This window comes from Idiotropiscis lumnitzeri, chromosome 20, assembly GCF_059441095.1.
Source record: "Idiotropiscis lumnitzeri isolate Australia: NSW breed Sydney's pygmy pipehorse chromosome 20, RoL_Ilum_1.0, whole genome shotgun sequence".
Lineage (NCBI taxonomy): Eukaryota > Metazoa > Chordata > Actinopteri > Syngnathiformes > Syngnathidae > Idiotropiscis > Idiotropiscis lumnitzeri.
Genome location: NC_142410.1, coordinates 12,647,214 through 12,666,918, shown reverse-complemented (window position 1 = coordinate 12,666,918; position 19,705 = coordinate 12,647,214). Strand labels below are relative to the sequence as shown.

At 46.1% G+C, this 19,705-nt stretch overlaps 1 protein-coding gene across 4 annotated transcripts in view; it reads left to right on the top strand.

The window, feature by feature from the left end:
- The first annotated feature begins 227 nt into the window (after positions 1–227).
- The window catches only part of LOC148317857 (zinc finger MIZ domain-containing protein 1-like), a 45,809-nt gene continuing 26,331 nt past the window's right edge, over positions 228–19,705 (top strand). For 3 of the 4 annotated variants that reach the window (XM_088284366.1, XM_088284363.1, XM_088284365.1), the window contains exons 1-3: positions 228–374; positions 1,096–1,167; positions 1,286–1,477. The gene's annotated coding sequence lies outside the window, so the exon portion shown is untranslated. Of the gene's footprint in view, positions 375–1,095; positions 1,168–1,285; positions 1,478–10,141; positions 10,330–19,705 lie in introns of those variants that run through there. The other variant, XM_088284364.1, reaches the window with a different exon arrangement.

Sequence of the window (19,705 nt, the reverse complement as noted above, 5' to 3'; positions counted from 1 at the left end):
TTCGGGTGTTGTCATCGATTCTTGTCAATATTTTTCACTTCCAGTCAATGTTTTCCATTATTCAATAATGACAGATCTCATCAGAATTTCTGCAGAAATTTTTTGGCCAATTAATTTAATCTAGTTTCTCCATGGAAGATATCAACAAAGTATGAAAAATTTCTCCTCCATTCTTTCTTCTCTTTTCAAACCACCCACCGACGTCCCTTCGCTCGAAACGTAACATTCGCGCCACTCACGCCGCGCCGCCCCGCACGCAACCGCCCGCGGGCGCGCGCGAACACCTTCAGCAACACTTCAGTCGCGCAGCCGGAAATGCTAGCAACGCTTTTGGTGCGAAGCTAGCGTAACACAGATTTGTCAATGTGTAGCTGGTAAGTAAAGTACAACGCGCAGGTAAACATTTCGTTCGTCTACGAATCCTCAATCTTGTTTTAGTGGGTGTCCTAATTCTGCGAAGGTTTTGTCGCCCCGCATCGACGTAAACTCTACAATTCATTGTGGAGATAAACAAAATAGCGGGAAAATGGCGACGTCTGGTGGAATTCGTGTGGCTGTGCCGAAGAAAATGTCTTTTCAATTGCTTCGTATTCGCCTCATTCGGTTCCAGCACTTTGTAATCCACAAAGTTGTGTCTTGTTGTATCTTGAATACGATAAGCAGCGAAATTACTAAATCTACATGTTTGATGACACTTTTCTTACACCGTGGCGCAAGTCGATGACGTAATAGGCACTATCCTAATTCGGCAATTGTCGACGCTTGAGAACAGTTTGTAGACTACGAGCACTTCTACAAGGTGCGTACTTTATTGAAGAACGCACGTGTAGGATCGGTATTGGGATTAGGTCTCATGGTGACCAGTCAAAAAGAAAATAAAAAAGCAGACCCAGGTTTTGTTCCATCTCAAGCTGCGCGCGCATCTTTGAATCACAACATCGACGACACCACCCACGTGCGGGAGAAGATCTGTGTTTTTGTTGTTTAAGTGTGGAGTTGTACTTTTTGAATGTTTTCAAACAATATCAACATGCCTAGCTGGCGTATGGATTGGTGTGGAAAGAGGTTCAATTTCGTCTCATTCTCGTTTCTAAGAGGAAGGGGAAAATTTCAGAAAGTCAGGAGGAGCTTGTGGCTGCAACATTTGCGGTGCTCGATTCATATCTGGTAAGTTATCATTTTGTTTATCTTGACATAATTGTCTTGAATTGTTGACTAAGTGATGAGGAACCCCAAACTATCCAGTGAAGCTATGTTATTGTTTTCAATTGTTTGGAATTTCCAGCCATATACAGGGGAAGTGTAGAAGCTACGTCAACACATCCTCAGCCTTTCGTTGTCAGCATGGATGGAAGATGGAGACCGTCAACCTCTCTCAACTGCACCAAAAATGTCCTGGTCAAATTGCCATTGACTGCCAAAAATGAAATTCCTGTCCTGATGTTCCACCAGTGGACGCACTCCCTGGATGCTTCAGGTTAGCGTTTAGTCAGTCGATAGTTTTGAATTTTCTGATGAAATTAAGTGTTAAAAAGCAAGTTTGACCTAAAATTTTATTTTTTAACAAAACTCCTTTTGAGAACAACGTCTCTAACTGCATGCTGCAGACAAGGCTTGCTTGTTTTTCCTGCTAATGTCTCCCCCAATTCGTACCGATTTATACATTTTCCAAACTAAAAATATTTACAAAGAAAATTCTTTCAATAATGCAGGAGTCAAAAATCAACAACGTGGCAACCATACATTTGCTTTATCATTTTTAAATATGGTGTTTGAATTCATAAATGCAAAGGCATTTGTATTTTTCTCTCTCAAATATAACATATTGACTGTATTTTGTTCTTTGAATGCGTCGCCAAATGATGAACGATGCCGCCGTCACAAAACACGGGCAGAACATACGTCGACGCTTTTGCACACACGTGCTTTCGTAAAAGTATAAAAACGTGGCAGCTCATGCTGAAACCGTGACGAGTAATGTTCTGGTCTGGCAATATGTCATTATTTGTGCATCGCTGTCATTCTTATTAAAGCCATCTATCTTATCGCGTGGCTGGCAAAACACGGACGTCTCGGCGCATTCGCCACGCACACGTGTCCTGCCGCTCACTCCGGAGAGCCACATGAATAATTGATCCAAAATGAATTGTAATAGCAGCCAAGGCTGCTGCTTCTTCTTTTTTCTTCTTCTTGTTGGATTGTCGCGCACATTCGGCCTTGCATAAATGAGCCACCTCTCTCCACGGGCACATTTGCATGGAAATCCTCTGCAACGGGGCGTTCAAAGCGAGCAATTAGGATTGGCGGCGGCGCCTCGTCTCCGGCTGCTCGGCTGTCACGTGAGACGGGTGCAGCTGATTGATATGGAGGAGCGTGGCCTTCCTCTTCAGGCCTGGTGGGTCGGGGATGGACAAAGTGCCGCCGCCGCCATCCTGCGGGTCTGGCTCTTCCTCTTGAGCAAGTGGCAAAAAGTGAGTTGGCATCACGGTCCTGCTGAAGCAGCACCTTTAAACATTATCCCGGGTCCCAATTTGTGGACACAGCCAGCCTTGTCCATCGTAGCCTCACCATGCTAGGCGGCTACGTGTTGGCGTTACATTTTTAGCAGATATTAGAAGGTGTCCCGGCAACAAAAGTCGGTTGTTGTGATTCTGGAACATGCGTTTGGTTCTTTGGGACGAAGGAACATTTTAATGAAAGCAACAAATATTACAGGACTGACATAATGCAACAAAGCGATTTCCTTTAAACGCACACACACTTAAACGCGTTCAACACCAATGTTTGCGTTCTTGTAACACCCGCCAGTGTTTTTGAGCCTCTGTGGCACTAGCGACAACAGGTGGCGCTTGTTCACCGGTGGAGCAGCTCTCACGTCTTCACGAATGTCGACTGCAAGCGAGGTGACACGTTTTCACTTCTTGCAACCCACACAGAGAAGCAATCTCATGGCTGCCTAAGTGTTAGCATGAGAGTTTTAAAAGTGAGACTCCAACACTGAACAGCATTTGCTGTTTTCGCGAAAAAGCAAGACTACAGCTGCGTTTAATTGGGGGGCGGTTCGGGTAAGATTTTGCAGCCATCTTCGAGCTAGCAGGACTCCTTTAGAGTGCCTCGTTTTTGCGCCGTGGAAAGCCTTGTGATGACTTCAGTCCCAGTAAAGTGCAAATAAATGTCTCCGAAATTTGACTTGAACGCTGAAGGCTCTGTTGTAGTCGACCTGCTCGTTGTCAGAAGAGCGCCTGGCCTCTGAGCCTCCGTGTGTTATTTTTTAACTGTGGGTGGCGCTTTCCCCTCACAGTGCTATCTTGCTACATGGCGTCAACCCCCAGCCTCTTCGCCCCCCCCCCCACCACCACACCTATTAGCATATTTATCATCAGCCTCACAGACTTCAAAGTCAGCGTTTGCACATTTAGGAGGAGGAGGAAGGGGGGGCGGTGTTCAGGAAACCGGCGCAGATTGCAAAGGTGCTCCCCGGGGATCAAGTATCAGTTTAGGTAGGGGGTGGGAAGAAGGAGCTGGCTTGCTTTATTTGCACTGCTGATGATGTCTTCTTGATATTTGCGAGGTGCCAAGCGCCATGTTGTCGTGTGAACGGGGGCCTCATTTGCATGTCGTCACTCACTAATGTGCTTAAAAGCTCGCATGGCCAAATGTTGGCCTTTTTCATGGATAAAAAATGAGTTTTGATTTTTTTCCAGATCAAAATGAAGACTCTTTGTGCTAAATGACATGCGATATCATTGTCAAACTGCAAATTACATTTTTTATTTTATCTCGTTCTTTATTTTTTTTACAACTTCCATTGTGGAGATGCTGTATATCAGTGGGGGGCCGCGGCAGGCCACACAGATGGGAAAAAAAAACTTGCAGTCTTCCGGTGTATTTATTTTTCGAGACCTAGAGAATAAATTACTTTGAAAAATTATCCAACTCTCCCCGTTACATCGGACTCCTGACACATGTCGATATGCTAATTGTTTCGTCTTATTATGCTAATATTAAACCCTCAAGATAGAAAAATGAGTACGACCACGTACCAAGCCCGCTCCGCACAATATTTGGCGAACGCCCCCCGTTGGCGGTCCACAAAACTTTGGGACTTTCTGCGCATGTTTAAATTTTTTTTCTTTCTACAAAATTACTGGCCTGGTATGCAAATGACTACATTTTCAGTTGTTTTTTGCTCTTCTGTGTAAATGATAATGAAATAATGACGCATTTTGCGCAACTTGGTATTACAGTAGTATAAAAGTTTAACTGTAAATTTGTAAAACACATGCGTGCCAAATATTATTCCAGTAAGCGATGAATTGCGATATTGTGGTCACCGCTGACAGGAAATGTTGTTGTAATGCTCGCTCAGGGCACTTTTTGTTTTGATCCCGCTAATGTGCACTGACACTTCCTGTGAACTACTAGCGTGTCAACGGCGTCCTTTCCCCTCTTCCAACACGCCCCCGCCTATTTGAAAAATTCATCCTCTTCTAATCACACCACTTGAATCATTACCGTGCCCCCCGCCCCTTTCCTCCCAATTAACATGGAGGACGTGTCTTCCTACAAGCGTATAATGCCACTGCGCGTCATGTGAAGCGGATGCTAATGAAGCTTGCACGCCAGAGCTTGAATATCAATGTCATCGCAGCCTCCCTGCCGGCGCTTGTTCGTCTTTGCCCGGCAAAGCGCATCTAGCGATGCTAGCTAGCGCTGTCACTTCTTCTCATGGCTGCAGAGCTCACAGGGCGGCACCTGCCTGCTGGCCACTGCCAAGGCAACGGCACATGAAATGGACGCAAGGCCGCTGACCTGGATTGGGAGAAGGACGCAAACAAGGACGCTTGCCACTTGGCTCTGGAAAACAAAAAGAATCATGACAATCAGGATGATAGTAAGAAGCATACAGACATGACAGAATTAATTTGTATATAATGCAAAAAAGTTCAAGTGCGTTTTGTGCGTCATGATGAATTCATTCCTCTCCATCTGGTGTGTGCCACCAGGGGGCAGTATAATACAGTCACATAGACACAAAGAAGATGTTCACATCCACTGCAAGTGACTCTGCTTTCCACTTCAGCAATATTAGTTGTTGTTTTTTTTATTTCGTGGAGGATAAAGAATATATTTCTGATTATGGATGTATTGTCAGTCTAAAAGTGTTGCCCCACCGCTTGTGTTCAAATATGCAAAGCTGAATGGATTATATCGCCGAGGTATCAATGCTAGTTTGTAAACGTTCCAAAAGAGGAGATTGCAATCTTTTGGCTTTAATGCATGCTGCTCTTTGTGTCTTAGAAGTCCATGCAAAGCCAAAAGGAATATGTTGTCAATTTCGCACACCACTTGATTGAACGACCCCCCCTCCCAAAAAAAATAAAAATAGACCAAGTATTTCAAATGAGGCTTCAAAATTGGAAAAATCTTTTTGTTCGTCTGCTCATCGTTCGTCTGTGTTTGAGGCATCAATGAAGCCAAAATGATTTGCTTCAACGTCACTGTTGCGCATAAAAGATGTCTCTCTGTAAGAAGCTTGTTTTCTGCATTATTTTTTTTTTGGGGCGTCCAGAATAAGCGAGTTGGGTGAAAACAGGAAAGGTAGACACTTTGCGTAGTCTTAAAAGACAAAAATGGAAGATCCGTTAGAATGCTGCCGCTTTCTCCGTCAGGACGACGTCGTTTTCATTCTTTTCACGTTTGTTCCAAAGATCTTCACTCGTGGACTGAATTTGGATGACAATGTGAAGATGCCAAGTGGACTCCGGCCGTACCACTCGGCTGTGTTGGCGTTGTGTGCGCATTGTCTGTCTGTCTTTCTGCCGGCCGGCCGGCATGCGGAGCGGCCTGGCAGCAAAAGGTGACATCTGGTGACTCGCGTGCTCACATGTGAATACCGCTCGCTCCGCTCCCCGCGTTTTGTGGGCAGCAGCTGCTCCGCAAAGGCCCAAATGAGACGGGAGGAGCGGGGGGGGCTCATTGGCCTGGAGGAGGCGGAGTCGCACGGATGGGGACGGAGGGGTGGCAGGTTGTAGTCACGGCAAAATCAATGGCTTGCTGTCTGATTCCTGTCCAGGAGGTGGGACGCGCGTCTCCTCGTGCACCCCCCCAACTGAAACCCCGCCACCTTCCATTTTCAGTCACTTCATCCTCGCCAATGTTTGAGCAGTGGTGCCAAGTAACTGAGTACAAATACTTACTTACTGTATTCAAGTAGTTGAGGAAAGTGCGACTACTTGTTTCTTTTTTTTTTTTTTCCACACAGTGGACTGACTCCAACGCAGTCGCCTCCGTCAATCGGTTGCCTTGGCGTCCCTTTGTTGATATTTTTGTTGGTGCCGTCCCGACGTCATTTTTACTCGCCATCCTCCGCTGGTGAACAAGCGAGCTCAGCACATCAACTCTTGGAGCGGGTGAATGCGGATGCAAACGTACGCATGAGTGTCCAACACACGCTTGCATGCTGGAGGACACTTGAGACCCACTTACAGACGTTGTGGCAGAATTTTATTTGCACTTGTTGTGAGTCGGCGAGCCACGGCAAAAGCATTTAGCGTCAAGACGGGGGCCGCCGCCGCCGCAGCCTTCTGGAGCTGGCGAGCCCTCGCTAATTCCCGGCCCGTTGTCAGCCAATCGCTATCCGGCTCAAGGGGACGAGTGGCGTCAGATAATAGATGCGCGATATGAAATCCAACCGCGTCAGAAACAGATCAAAGGGCCTCTCTGTGAAAAGTCCACTCTGCGTGAAAAAAATATGCCCGTCGCTATGGCAACGGGCTGAAGTCCCAAAGCGCAAAATCAACATGCTAGGCTAAAAGATGAGCTAATTGCTAGCTGGCGGACTCGGTTGGCTCGAGTTACTTCCAATTTGATGATGAGAAACGTCAACTGCCGATCCCGCAGACGTTGACGTCCCGAGTGAGACGGTTCTCGTCGTCCCAAAGGGGAAGCTCGCTCGCTACTCCAGACACAAGCTTGTCCTTTCAAGTTCCAAAAGATGAAAAGAAGGTTTTGCTTTGCCGCATGAGGCGTCTCGTCCCAACGAGTGTTTCGTTTTACACCCAATAAAAATGTGGGGCAAAACTTTGGTTATTAGAAGTTAGTAAGACGAAAATGAACTTGATTTGATGTTTGGCGAACATGGGCGAGCCAATGGATCATAATGCAAAAAGTTGAAGAAATATTTGTGGCTGCAACTTCCCACCTTGCGCTTCCTCTTTTTGGTGCAAAAATGTTCACTTGCACTTCCCGTCAAGTTGCGCTTTGCTTTTGACTCGGTCCAACTGACCGAGCGTCCACACGAGCAAATATGAAAAGAATCACGCCGCCACCATAACTCGGGTTGATGAATTCTTTTGAACGTTGTCACAAGAAATACATGAACTTTTTTCTGCAATTTGACTTTTTCTTGTCAACTGATGATTTTACTTGTTTGTTGGAACCGAAAATTCATCCCGTAATCGCAACTATAATTTTTTTCATATAATTGCTTTATTGTTAACTTCATATCAAGCAGTGAATCTTCAGAATATTTGTTTCTTGTAAAATCACGCCCGTGCTCAACCATTTGAAATTTGAGCCAAACAGTGCAGAAAGGTTTGAAAGAATTGACATTTCCTCGTTTTAAGGAGCCAGGAAGATTACGAAAATGTCACAGCACAGCTTGCATACTTGTGAGCAACTCTTCTTTCGTTCTTTTTTTTTTTTTTTCTTCGCTGCCGGTCTTATTAAATGTAACAACGGTGCGCTGGTAATCACGTGTTCACATTTCCAACAAGAGTAAATCACACACTGACAAACACACTTCTGCGTTGAGCGTAATTGACTTTCTTTCCACTCGGTGCCGTAATGGGCCTGGAAATGGCTTGTTAACCTCCTGTCAGCTAAAGCAGAAAAGAAAGAAAAACACATTTGTTCACGCTCAACACCAGGTTCAGAAACCTCGCCAGCGGCCTTTTATTATGCGGCACGCCGTGCGTTGGATCAAATGTTTGGAAAGTTCAAATCCAATTTAATACAGCAGAAAAATCACACACAAGCATTTCCGACCTGATTACGGTACGAGAAAGACGCACGTCCTCAATGAAGTTATCATGGCCCTTTTTGACATGCTAGTTAGCTTAATGCTAACACCAAATGAGAAAGGCCATAGACACGCTGGCGAAAGGCATCGATGCAGCTCTAAGCGACGGATATTTGAAGAGCATGTCGACTGACAATTTCACGACTCCCAGACGTGTATTCTTTTTCCTTTGCAAAGATCGAGAAATATTATTGAGGCGGACTAAGGCGCTGCGACCGTCTGTGGCAAGAACTTTTTCAATTCTAAATGGCCTATTTCTTGTTATTTTTTTATTGTATTTTTTTTTTCCTCATTGGAAGCACTTTCCAAAATATTTAGTCGCTTTTTTTTAAAGGAGGCTGGAACAGGTGAATGAACAAATGAAACTGGTCACATTTACATTTTTCCATGATTTTCTTATTCATTTAAAACATACTTTTTTTTGTGAATTTGTCTCTATTTGGATTGATTGTATCGCGTGAAAAATAAGGATCCTTTCTGTAATAATTGCTGAGTGTGGGTCGGCTTTGGGACGCGAAACGTTGACGGAGGACGCTTGGCGCACACGCGCCGGCTGAAATCAATGCTTCCTGTCACCTTTTAGCAGGACAAATGGCGTCTATTGTCCCGGGCCTTTCCCTCCCCCCTAACTTCAGACAGCTGGGCTAGACACACGGGCCAAAGCGGGGGGTGGGGGGGGCTCAAACACACACGTCTAGTCAACCACCCCCCCCCCCCCCACAATTCTCCTTCCATCCCTAATTTAAAGTCAATGACAGCAAAACAGGCTGGTTTGTAACTTTTGATTGGCTCGAAGGGGGTCACAAGGGGTCAATGTGCGTGCGTGTGCGACGGAGTCTTTTTGTAGTCGACAATCGTGTGCTGAACGTCAACTCGATGAATCGACGATATCAGTCATATTGGTATCATCCAACATATATTAAAGTGTGTAAAGTGATGAATTTGTTTTTTGGATCTCAACAAATGCGGTTGTTGAGTTGAGCCAACTTCTTGGGTTATATAAATAACTTACAATTACGACTTGAGATTTGTGGGCCAAATAAACCCATGTGGTAGTCGCTCGCTATTTGGGTTCCAGTGTTGTTTGTCCTTCCAAGTGTAAGCGTGCGAATACTTTATTTTATTTTTTTTTTCGTGGGTGTGATGCTGCTCGGCACAGTCATGGCTGCCTCTGCTGCTGATGCCTGAGCAGTGTGCTGCTCTCAAACATGTCTTTGTTATTCAGAGCTTTCCATCAGCGAGTGGCCACCCGCAAAACATGGAGGTGGGGGGGGGGGGGGGGGGGCATTTGAAGCACAGCCCAGGGAGGCGCTGAGTGTTGCAGCGAGGACACCTTGTCAAGCCCTACTAAAACACCAAATTAAAAAAAAATAATAATCAAATAAAATCAAATAAATTTATGGAAATGTGGCAACAACATAGATATAATCATTTCAAATTTGAAGGACATTTTCTGTCCTCCATATCAAATATGTTTTCAATCCGCTTTTTATAAGATACAATAGAACTTTATTGAAATGGTTTTGTTGATACAGTAATTCTTTCATTGCCATGTTTCACGGGAGTAATTAGACACTCAAGTTCTTGCACACAACCTGATTGCTCAAATCTGTTGGTGAATCTCAAGGAAGAGAATTCGACTCGCAGGCATGTGTTCTTTATCCTCTGTGAGGAACGTCTACTTTTACTGCAGCTTAAAAGCACGCAAAAATAGTTCAATTCTTTACATTCTAATCATGTAATTGCTTTTACAAATTCATTTTTGATACAAAAAAACACATTACAACAGTTTTTTTCGGGAATTTAAATGTGAAATGGTGATTTAAGATATGAGCGCTTTGAATTACAAACGTGTTAAACTCGTGTCTCGAGGCACCGTTGTTCCTCAATAAACAAAGAAAGAAACAAAAAAAAAAAAGAAAAGCAAAACCAAATCGGCTTGCTGCTCACCTCGAGCAGTCCAGTCCGTCTCCACCCTCGATTTCCTCCGCAGGCGCGCGCGCGTCACCATCGAGCACGAGCACGACGATGTCCGCGCCGGGTTTTGCGCTCCGCCGTGTTTTTTTTTTTTTTTCTTTTGCGCTCCAGTCGCAGAATAGCCGATGTAATTTGACACTTGAACTTACGGCGCTCCGCCGGAGTCTCTCCACTTTGCTCGCCGCTCACGTTGAGCCTTTGGCGGGGACTCAATTTCCAAAGCGAACAAGAGGCGACAATTGGCGAGGACTTTGTCCGCTTCCCTGCCGGTGAGTAGCCGCCAACTTAGCCGCCGCTCGCCGCAGCCGAGGCGGCCGCGAGGCTCGCTCGCGTCGCAGCTTTCTTTTTTTTTTTGTCTTGTTTTGTCCTCCCGACTTGCGTTCGGATCGTTTCCGACCTCCAACAAAAGGAGGCTGACCGGCACCGAGGTGGAAACGCGTCCGCGCTCGCCGTTCTCGCGGTTCTGGCGGCTCTCGCTTCCGCTGGCTTCCGCCGAGCTCCGCGGTGCTTGCTGCCCGAAGAGGGGAGCGTTTGTTCGGGTTCGCCGCGCTCGGTGCTCCGCGCTCCGGCGTGAAAGCTCGACCAGGGCTGGCTTGCTTGCAACCGGCGTGATTCATTTCCACGCCGCGGTGTGCAAATCAACTCGAGCGTGATGTTATTTGGCATTTGTTTTTTGAAAGCGGCGACCTTTTGTCTCGTTGTTGTGCTATTGAGCTGCTGCGTGCGTGCGTGCACGCTGCAGGATGACTGGAATCGACTCAACAGTGGTCACTGCAATGCGCGATTTCCACCCAAATGGAACGCTTCTTTCCCATTTTGGCAGCACATGCATGCATGCAGTGCAGAGTTGGTCGTGCATTGCCCTGTTGTCTCGATGCTTCATTTGAAGTTGATCGTGTCTAATGTTGCATCATCACTCGTGTTTTTCCTTTTCTGCACAAAAGCATCCACTGCCGGGCGAAGTGAGTGACTCGCAGACAATGACACTCATTTGGAGACATGTTTGCCTTGTTTTTGTTGTTGCGTGATGATGCAGCATCCAGAAAATTGCTGCTGCTACTACTGGGGGTGTTCTTCCTCTACGCTTGTTTACATTTGTGTCATGTCACCCTAAACGATCACCAACCCCCCCCCCAACATGGACTCTGATTAGTGCACCTGGCCCCCTTTGACTGGCAACAGTCAAACTTCCAGCGACTACATTAACATCATAAATAAGCAGTTTTGGGGCCCCACAGCAGGTTTTTGCGGGGCTCCTGAATAACCGACGGGGGGCCGGGCCCACCGAGCCCACCGGGCCTGACCTTGTTCCATTCAAGTCAAGCATGTGGAAACGCCAGCCAGCCAGCCGTGCGTGGCACAAAAGGCACATTGAGCCGCCGATGTGCAACGCAGCACGTGCGTCTGGCCCGCCACTATTTGTGAACTCCTTAACTTTCCGTCTGCGCCGCTTGAAAGTGTTAGCGTGGAGCATTGGCACGTCCCCAAATGTTGGACTCATCTTTCAACGCAATATTGTGTCCTCTGACAATAAAAATGGACCAAAAGAACCAGGAGGTGCGCTTCTTTCACCAGGAAAAAAAAAAAAAGGTTTCTACATTTTTCCGTTTTTTGGTAATCAGTTTGCTTGATCCCAAACTACCGCTTTGGGACCAAAAAGCGGAGAAGTCGAGCATGAAGCATGTCAGGCAGAACACGATTATTGATTTTCGGAGAAATCGCTTCGATTCGTACAAGCTGCTTGCCATTCGCTTCAGGAATTGGTCGTCTTGTGTCACAATCGCGAGTCCGTCACACACGTTTCATTCATGCCGTCGGTCTGGCAGGAAATTATGCAATGCAAATTAATGCTCACGGATTTTTGAAACCTTTTTGGACCAAACGATGACGATTTTTTTTCAGCTGGATCATCACAAATGTTTGCTCGTCCGGTAGCAAAAAAAGAATCGTTTTGAATCGACACAACTCTAATGGATGTCGTCGTTGATATTTGTCTATTTGTCACTTGAAAGTGGCGCTCAAACATTTTAAAACATTCAAACAAAAGATGTGATGCTGTCTTACATTTTAGCGCCGGAACATTCCAAACCCCTTTTTTTTTTTTTTTTTATGATTGATGGATGGTTTGGTTAAATGACCTCCTATTCTTTGGCGCCATTCATGAAACAGGTGGTTGCAAATCGACTTGAAGTGAGTGTGTGTGACTTTATCGTATCAAGATTTCACGGCTAAAATGTGAGCAGCGGAATAAATCCTTCCAGTCGGAGGCGAAAGTGAGTTTTTCTTTGCTTTTGATTTATCTCCTGACGTTGTGCATGTGTGAGTGCATGTGTGCGCTTTTGCAGTGATTTGCACCCCACCCCCCTTCCCTTTGCCCCCTCCCTCAGCTGATTTTTAAAAAAATTTTTTTTGGCTGTCGTCTTGACTATTGACAGTTGATATGAGTTTTCTATTTTGAAAACACAGCTCATGGAATGAGTATCCGCGGCGTGCGAGGTGCCGGGAATGTGACCAGACCGCCCAATCGTTTAATCAGGTTAGCGTGTGCAACCACTCGCTTTATATTTTGGGTTGTGTCGCTGATAGCAGTTGTTTATTTGTACTTGAAATGTACGCACAGTTTGTGCTCGTCTTGGCGACGGCCGTTTGGAGAAAGGGGGGGGAGAGAAAAAAAAAAACAAGACGCGTCTCTTTGAAGGTTTTCTTCTCAAGTGAAATTCAAATCAAGTCGTCCTTTTCTACATTGACGTCAATTTCATGTACTTGGATAGTAAATTCTTGATAGCGTTCCGGCCTCATTCCTGAAAATTGTCGGCTCCCTGGACGGCCAGTCACGTGATTCGTTGTCACTGGCGTGTGTTTTCATTTTCTAGTCGTGTGTTTGGCTGTTTGTCATGTTCAACAAACAGTGGAACAGGCATTGAAGTCGATATACAGCGTTTCGATGGAATAAAGCGCAATAGATTACGGGAAATTAATCAATGGCGGACTCGGCCAATAATTGCACGAAAATTGCTGAGCGCGCAAAATAAAGCGTCAAGAAATAGTTGAAAAGCGAATCATACAAAAAGTAAGACGTGATCACCGAAGCGCCACCGTCCTGGTGCGTCTGGCGTGGTGCTCGTAAACAGCCTTTCGATTGGCCATTACATCTGCGGCCGTGTGACCTCCTCCTGTCGTTGAAATCCAAATCTCCGAAAATGTCGTCGCAAACGGTCCCGAAGGTGGTCGCACCTCACCACCCCGCTCGGCGGACGACCTCGCGTTTGTTGCGTTTGACTTCAAAGAGGACACTTGCGCATGTTAGCGTTGGATTTCGCCTTAATCCCGCTGTTGACTCGCACGCTAAACCCCGAGTGTGTTATTTTTGCTCTTTTTAAGGAGCCCCTTTCAGCACATAATCTCACTTAATCTAATCTATCCCCCCGCTATAATAGAGCGCTGATGATGTGACTCCATAGAGGGGGAGCTTTAGCGCCGATCCATACCAAACAGACTAGCGTGCCGCTCGCCCTTTCGGCAAAGCTCTTGTGAAAATGCAAGTGACCTCTGCGCCCCCTTGTTAGTCCCGACAATGGAGCTGCCTGCTCGTACAGCTGCGCCGTGCTGGAGGCGAGCACAACACGCACACGCTTGTGATTAATTGTCGTGAGCACGGCCAACTTGCGCTTGTTGCTAGCGAGCATGTCCGGTGATGCGAAGGCTTGGTTTGCAACGGCGGCGTGAGCTTGGCACGGCCCGAGTCTTGATTGACGCTGCAAATGTGCTCACGTCAACCAAAGTGGACGCGTCTCAGTCCTCCTCGGTGTGTGGACATTTGGGAGCTTGGAATGTGAAACCTAATCTGAGGCGGAGGGGGCATAAAAAGGGGGGGGGGACATCTTGTTGCAGAGTGACCACTTGTGTTCGTTTACGACTCTTTCGTGATGGGGGCAGGGCACCCAGACGCCGTTCTTTTTTTTTTCTTTTCTTTTTTTTTTTTTCTTTTCTCTGATCTGCGTCGCCCATGTTTAAAAAAAAAAAAAAAAAAAAAAAAAAAGCTCGTCATCGCGACGGCTATTCGGCTGGACGAAGCTTCTGTGTGTTCAAAACACGTGACAAGCATGTTTACAGACGCATGGCAGCGGAGGGCCTCGCGAGAGACGCGAGGCAAGCTCCAAAACGGAGTTGTCCACCCGGAATCTTCCCAGCGCGTACATGTGGTCTGTTCACGCATCAATATTGACTCGGCACCAAATTTGTGCACGCGACTCCCCAGCCGTCCCTCTTGGGGATTTCGAGCACCCCGTTTGTGGGTTGGCAAATTGACCTCAACTTGTTTGAGCTGCCTCGTCCTCAGAGGAGCAAAGTCGCTCGCAAAATGGTCAGAAAAACACTCCGGAAAAAAACAAGTCCCGAAGGTGCGCCCGTTGAGCTCGAGATGCGACTTTGGGTGGGTAAATATTTAGAGAGCAAATATTTTGATACCAGCACGGATTACCGCAGACGGGAAAACACTTTTTTAATTTTTTTTTGTTTTCTGAATTTAAATGTCAGCATCTTGTGAGGCCGAATGCAGCGCATGTCATCGCAGTCGATGAAAAGAAACGGTCGCCACTTGAAATCACGTCCGTGTGACTTTTTGTTTTCACCCTCAGACAAAGTAACACTTTTGTTGGGTTGCTTCACTTTGCTGGTGGATGTTGAGCGTGTCAAAGCGCGCAACGCCTCATTTGCTTCACTCAGTATTCAAGCGCCCGATCTTGGCCGAGCGGCAGACGTCGTCCAACCTGCCGGCATGCCGGTCGCCACTTCCGCCTCCCCAAATCTTCTCGGCTCTCCAAAGCAGATCTTTTTCGGCAGACAAAATGACGACCCCCCCCTCCCTCCTCCTCCTCCTTCTTCCCCCTGCTGCTGGTTCACATTCAAAGGACGGGGAAGCCCGAGGCTATTCGTGGAATAGTTGGAGGGCTTGACACATGAGCACACCGACGGCTCACATTGACAACAAAACTATTTGAGGAATGTTGTTGAAAAAACCCCAATGTTTTGTGCGCCAACGTAGGGCTGGGCGATATGACCTAAAATCAATATCGCGATAAATTGGGCAATTTTACCTCGATAACGATAAATGCACGATAAATTCCCCCTGAGGACCAAAATCAAAATAAATGCAGAAAATGCATATTAACTGCTTTTTTTTATTGACCAACTGGTACACATTACTTTCAATGAAAAATAGAAGTACAAAAATCATTTGAATAAACATTCAAAATAGCTTGCTTTGCATGACTTGAACAATGTCACAAAGAACAGGAAAAAAAGGGTACCTCTCACAAAATCTTTTCCTGCAAATAGATTGTGCCGAGATGGTGTAATGCCATTTGCAAATGCTTAGATTTGTGTAAAGGTATCTTGTAAACAATATAAATAATGCCATGTGCAAAGGCACTAGTCGCCTGTAAACAAAATGCTAAATAAAATGAAAAAAAAAAAATCAATGGAATGCCAGTGCCAAACAAACGCGTGTGCTTCATCAGTAAAATGTGCCGTCTCGAGTACTCCGGTGCGCAGTCGCCACTTGTCGTCTATGTACTGCACATTTCAGGCTCAAACAGGGATGCATGTTGCGACTCGACCACAAGTCGGATGTGGATGCAAAATGCTCGACATGTCTCCGCTCCCGTCCCGATGTTGTCCATATCGGGAAGTGCTGTTTGCGGCAAATATTTTCGTACCTCTTGTCGGCTACGTTCCTGAGGCGTTTAAATCCTGTGCGCTCCACTGTAACTTCAGGAGCTCTATCTTTAGCTATGTGCTAGGCTATCGCGTCCACCACTGAGACGTTCTCTCGTATGGTTTCGCCTCCGTTAGTGGGCTGTTGTCACTTGTCCAACCTTGCTTCTCACTTTGAACTTTTAGCACAAGCTCCAAGTCAACAGCATGGTTGTGTTGTGGGTGGTGAAAAAGAAAAGGTTGGACGCGCTGTTTCAGGTGCTTACGACGCACTTTGTAGTTCATGTTCTTTTGCGCAAACATCGTCTTTATGGAACCCAAAACATTTCCAAACGACAGATGTCGAATTTCTTTTTGGGACAAGCGCGACAAGACCAATTTCAACTAACGTTACTTCGTCTTTAGCCGTGTCAGCCTCTTCTGAATTTGAATCGCCAGCTACGAACTCGTCTTGTTTACATTCTTCTACAGCGCCTGAGTCACGTGACTACATGCGCTGGAGCAGACTTAAAGAGGCATGAACATTGCCGCAGACAGAAAAGACTTTCCTTTTTCTTTTTTTTTTTTAGACACCGAATTTACCGACATGGGCAAAATGATGTCGGTCATTCTAATAAATTTCGGTAACGGTAAATTTTCGGTTAATCGCCCAGCCCTACGCCAACGTTTTGTTTGCGTCCTGTTCACATTTTGAGCCGTCCTTGCGCTCGCCATGTGGACCAACAAGTCGTGCGTCCGTCTTCAACTTGGATCACGTGACGCCAACGAAAGGAACTCTTTCGTCCTCGGCCGTGTCCGCAGATCTCGTTTTCAGTCACACTTTTACGAATTTTGCTTTCGTGGCAGTACGCCGTCATGGCAAAAATTGCATCGCTGCCTTCCACTTTCAAGTGGCGACATCTTTTTTCTCGTCGATTTGGATGTCCTGAAGATGATTTCACTTGAGTATCTCTGCCGTTGCGTCAATCTCAGACTCGTTTCCACTATTTTGCTTGCCGTGAAACAAACAAATCAATTTTACGGACGAGAATGAGGCCATTTCCTGGGTGTTTTTTTTTTTTCTGGTTCTTTTTTGTTGTTTTTGCTGCGCCAAGTCACAATTGTCTTGACGCAGTTTCTCAATGGAAAGCGGCTGAAAGATTGATAAGAGCGGACGGCGGCTTCTGCTGCTCACCCTTTGAAGGTCACTTGCCGTGTTTTAGTGTCACATGGAAAGGTGAGATTTCAGCAGTTTTTAAAAATGTTTAGAATTTTTATTGTCTTCCCCCTCATTCGTTCCACCAACCTCCCCAAAAAGAGTTGTCATTTGGATGCCGACGGGTTCGCGACGGCTTGGAAAATTTCCGGTTGAGTTGGGAAAAGTTTCCATCAAATGTTCATGGTTGGTTCTGCTGAGGAATTTGGGAAATTAATAATACAATAAAATTCAAAAACATGACATCGCACATCGTGACAAAAATGCTTCACAAAAGCAAACGACTGCGCTTCCATCATTTCCCCAAAGTCTTTTGCAAAGCTTTTCCAGCCATCAGATACGTTTTAATATCCGCAAATGAATCCACACAAATGGGTCCTTTGTGGCTTAGCAACAATAAAGCAAATTATTTTGAACACAGCAGGACGACCAAACTGAAGCCAACCTTTTTTTGACTGATTGTCTAAAAAAAAACAATCTTGAGGTGTCAAAATGCTGCTCAGATGGAAAGAGTCGAGGCGGCGTTTTTCAACACTTCTCAGACTGTTCAAGAGTTCGACACTTAAAACACACAACGAGAATAAGATCAATTGGTGAAAAAAAAGAAGGAAGAAGGCTCCTTGTGGAACACCTTGCGTCAAGCGCAAAATGCAAAAATTTCTCATCTGCACTGCGACTGCTGTGGAACTTTATTTATTTATTTTTTTTTAGTCAGGAGTCCACCGCCCTCCCGTCACATTCTTGCAGCTCGTCCCTCGTGTTGTCTCGCGTCCATCCCGTTTTGACAGCCGTGGCCATCGGAAGCACAATTGACGCGTGCCGTTATTGATGTGGCGGGAAGCGTCGTCGTCTGCACAATCGCAGTTTTTGAGATTCCATCAAGCTTGAGACAAGAAGGCTGCAGGACTGCCTTAAAAAAAAAAACAATAATATCGCAAGCGCCGTTGGCATGTAGGCTGAAGGCCATTTGAAAAAGTCCATGCACGAAATGTGCTTCGGTCATGCGTGAGTAGCAGCAAAAGGTAGCCCCCCCCCCCTTCGCCACCTTCCCTTGTGATGCTTCACATATTGGCCCTCGAAATGCCCCCCTCCAGCCATCAAGACCCCCCTCCCCTTCCTCTGGCACCAGCAGATTATGTTCATCTCAGCCTTTAATCATTTTCACTCCCAATAGTCATGTGCTGCCTTTTCCCGCCGCAGATTCCTCAAAGGACATAACCCCCTACCCCTCCCTCACGACATCTTTCTTTAGCTTCTTTCGTTCTTTCTTTTTTTTTTTTTAATATATCGCCACTTTTCTACTCACTTTGCTTTTGAGTTGGCAAAGTTTGGGAAACTAAACTAAACGCTCCCATTTGTAATCTGAGGTTGTTGTTTTTTTTTTTAATGTGTGATTTGTGTTCCTCTCAGAGCGCCGGGAGGGGGCGAAAAAAAAAAGAGTAGGAGGGCAGACAAGTGTCAGGGGTTTTTTATGACGGTATAACTTTTCGCAGGTTGCCGGCGAGCGCCGCAAAGTGCCAAACGATCCGTTTTTTGGTGCACGCGGCTGTCGAAAAGTGTCGTGTCGGTCGCTCATCTGAACCGAGAACGCCGACGTTGTCCAATTAAAAGATGCAACGTTGAATTGAGTCATCGATGACTAATGGATGAACATAATCGTTTGTGTTTCAGCTATTAATTAGGTGCTTCCGTTTGCACGTTTTGGCTCGGAGGCTCGTTTGGCACGCGTGTGTCAGACGGTGTCGAACGACAGCGGCAGCGCTTCAAAAGGTGTCTGCAACGTTCCGAGGTCATCGACGCGGAGCGAGCCAACCTGCAATCGGCACCGCAGCGATTCCTCTTCGCCTTGATGGCCGCCGCCGTGTGTCTCCGTCTTATCTAATCACGCCACGCTCAGAGGCCTGCAGCGCGCGTGTGTGTTTCGGAAATATTGCGTCATCGCACGCCACTGCAAGGGTTCGGTGGCACTGGAAGCTGGATGTCTAAAAATATGATTCATAATTAATGAAAAAAAAATCCACAATGAATCAGTTCAAATAGAGGCTAAGAATTGACCCTTGGGGGACCCCGCATAGGATGTCCCTCCTGTGGGAGTCGTGATTTTCTTTCCCGTTTCCAAGTTGAATAATATTTGTGGAGAGTTGATGAGATTGCATTCAGCTCCAAACTCCAAAGCGGACGTTTTCACGGCCACTTTGCTTCATTCAGCCCCGACATCAACCGCTTGTGGCCAAAGTCAACCGGCGGGAATTTCGACTCCACGAGGAGCCAATTAAACGCAGGAGGGCCTCTCGGAAGCATAATAACAATGATCGATGCACCTTTGAAAGTGGAAGGCGGAGATGTTTTATGTCTCTGCATAATTGACCCCCTGGCTTGTCTTTTCATTTTTGATTTTCTCATTTATTTATTTATTTTGCACACATCAGGAGGTTCCAAATTGAGGCTTCTCAAGGAATTTTGATGACTTGGCGCTACGGGGCATCGTATGGCACGCAGTTTGCTTCCGGATGGATCAACTGGTTTTCCATATGTGGCCTGGACCACCCGCCACCTACGTCTGAGTCGCAATGCATTCGGGGGAACGTCCCACCACAATCGTTGCATTCAGCCTTTTTTTTTTTTTGTATTTCCCGCTCAACCAGGCTAGGTCATTTATTGAAGAAATAACGATTAGAAATAACAATGAGTTTTTTTTGTGAATTATTCTGATGGAAATACTCCCACCATCTCCC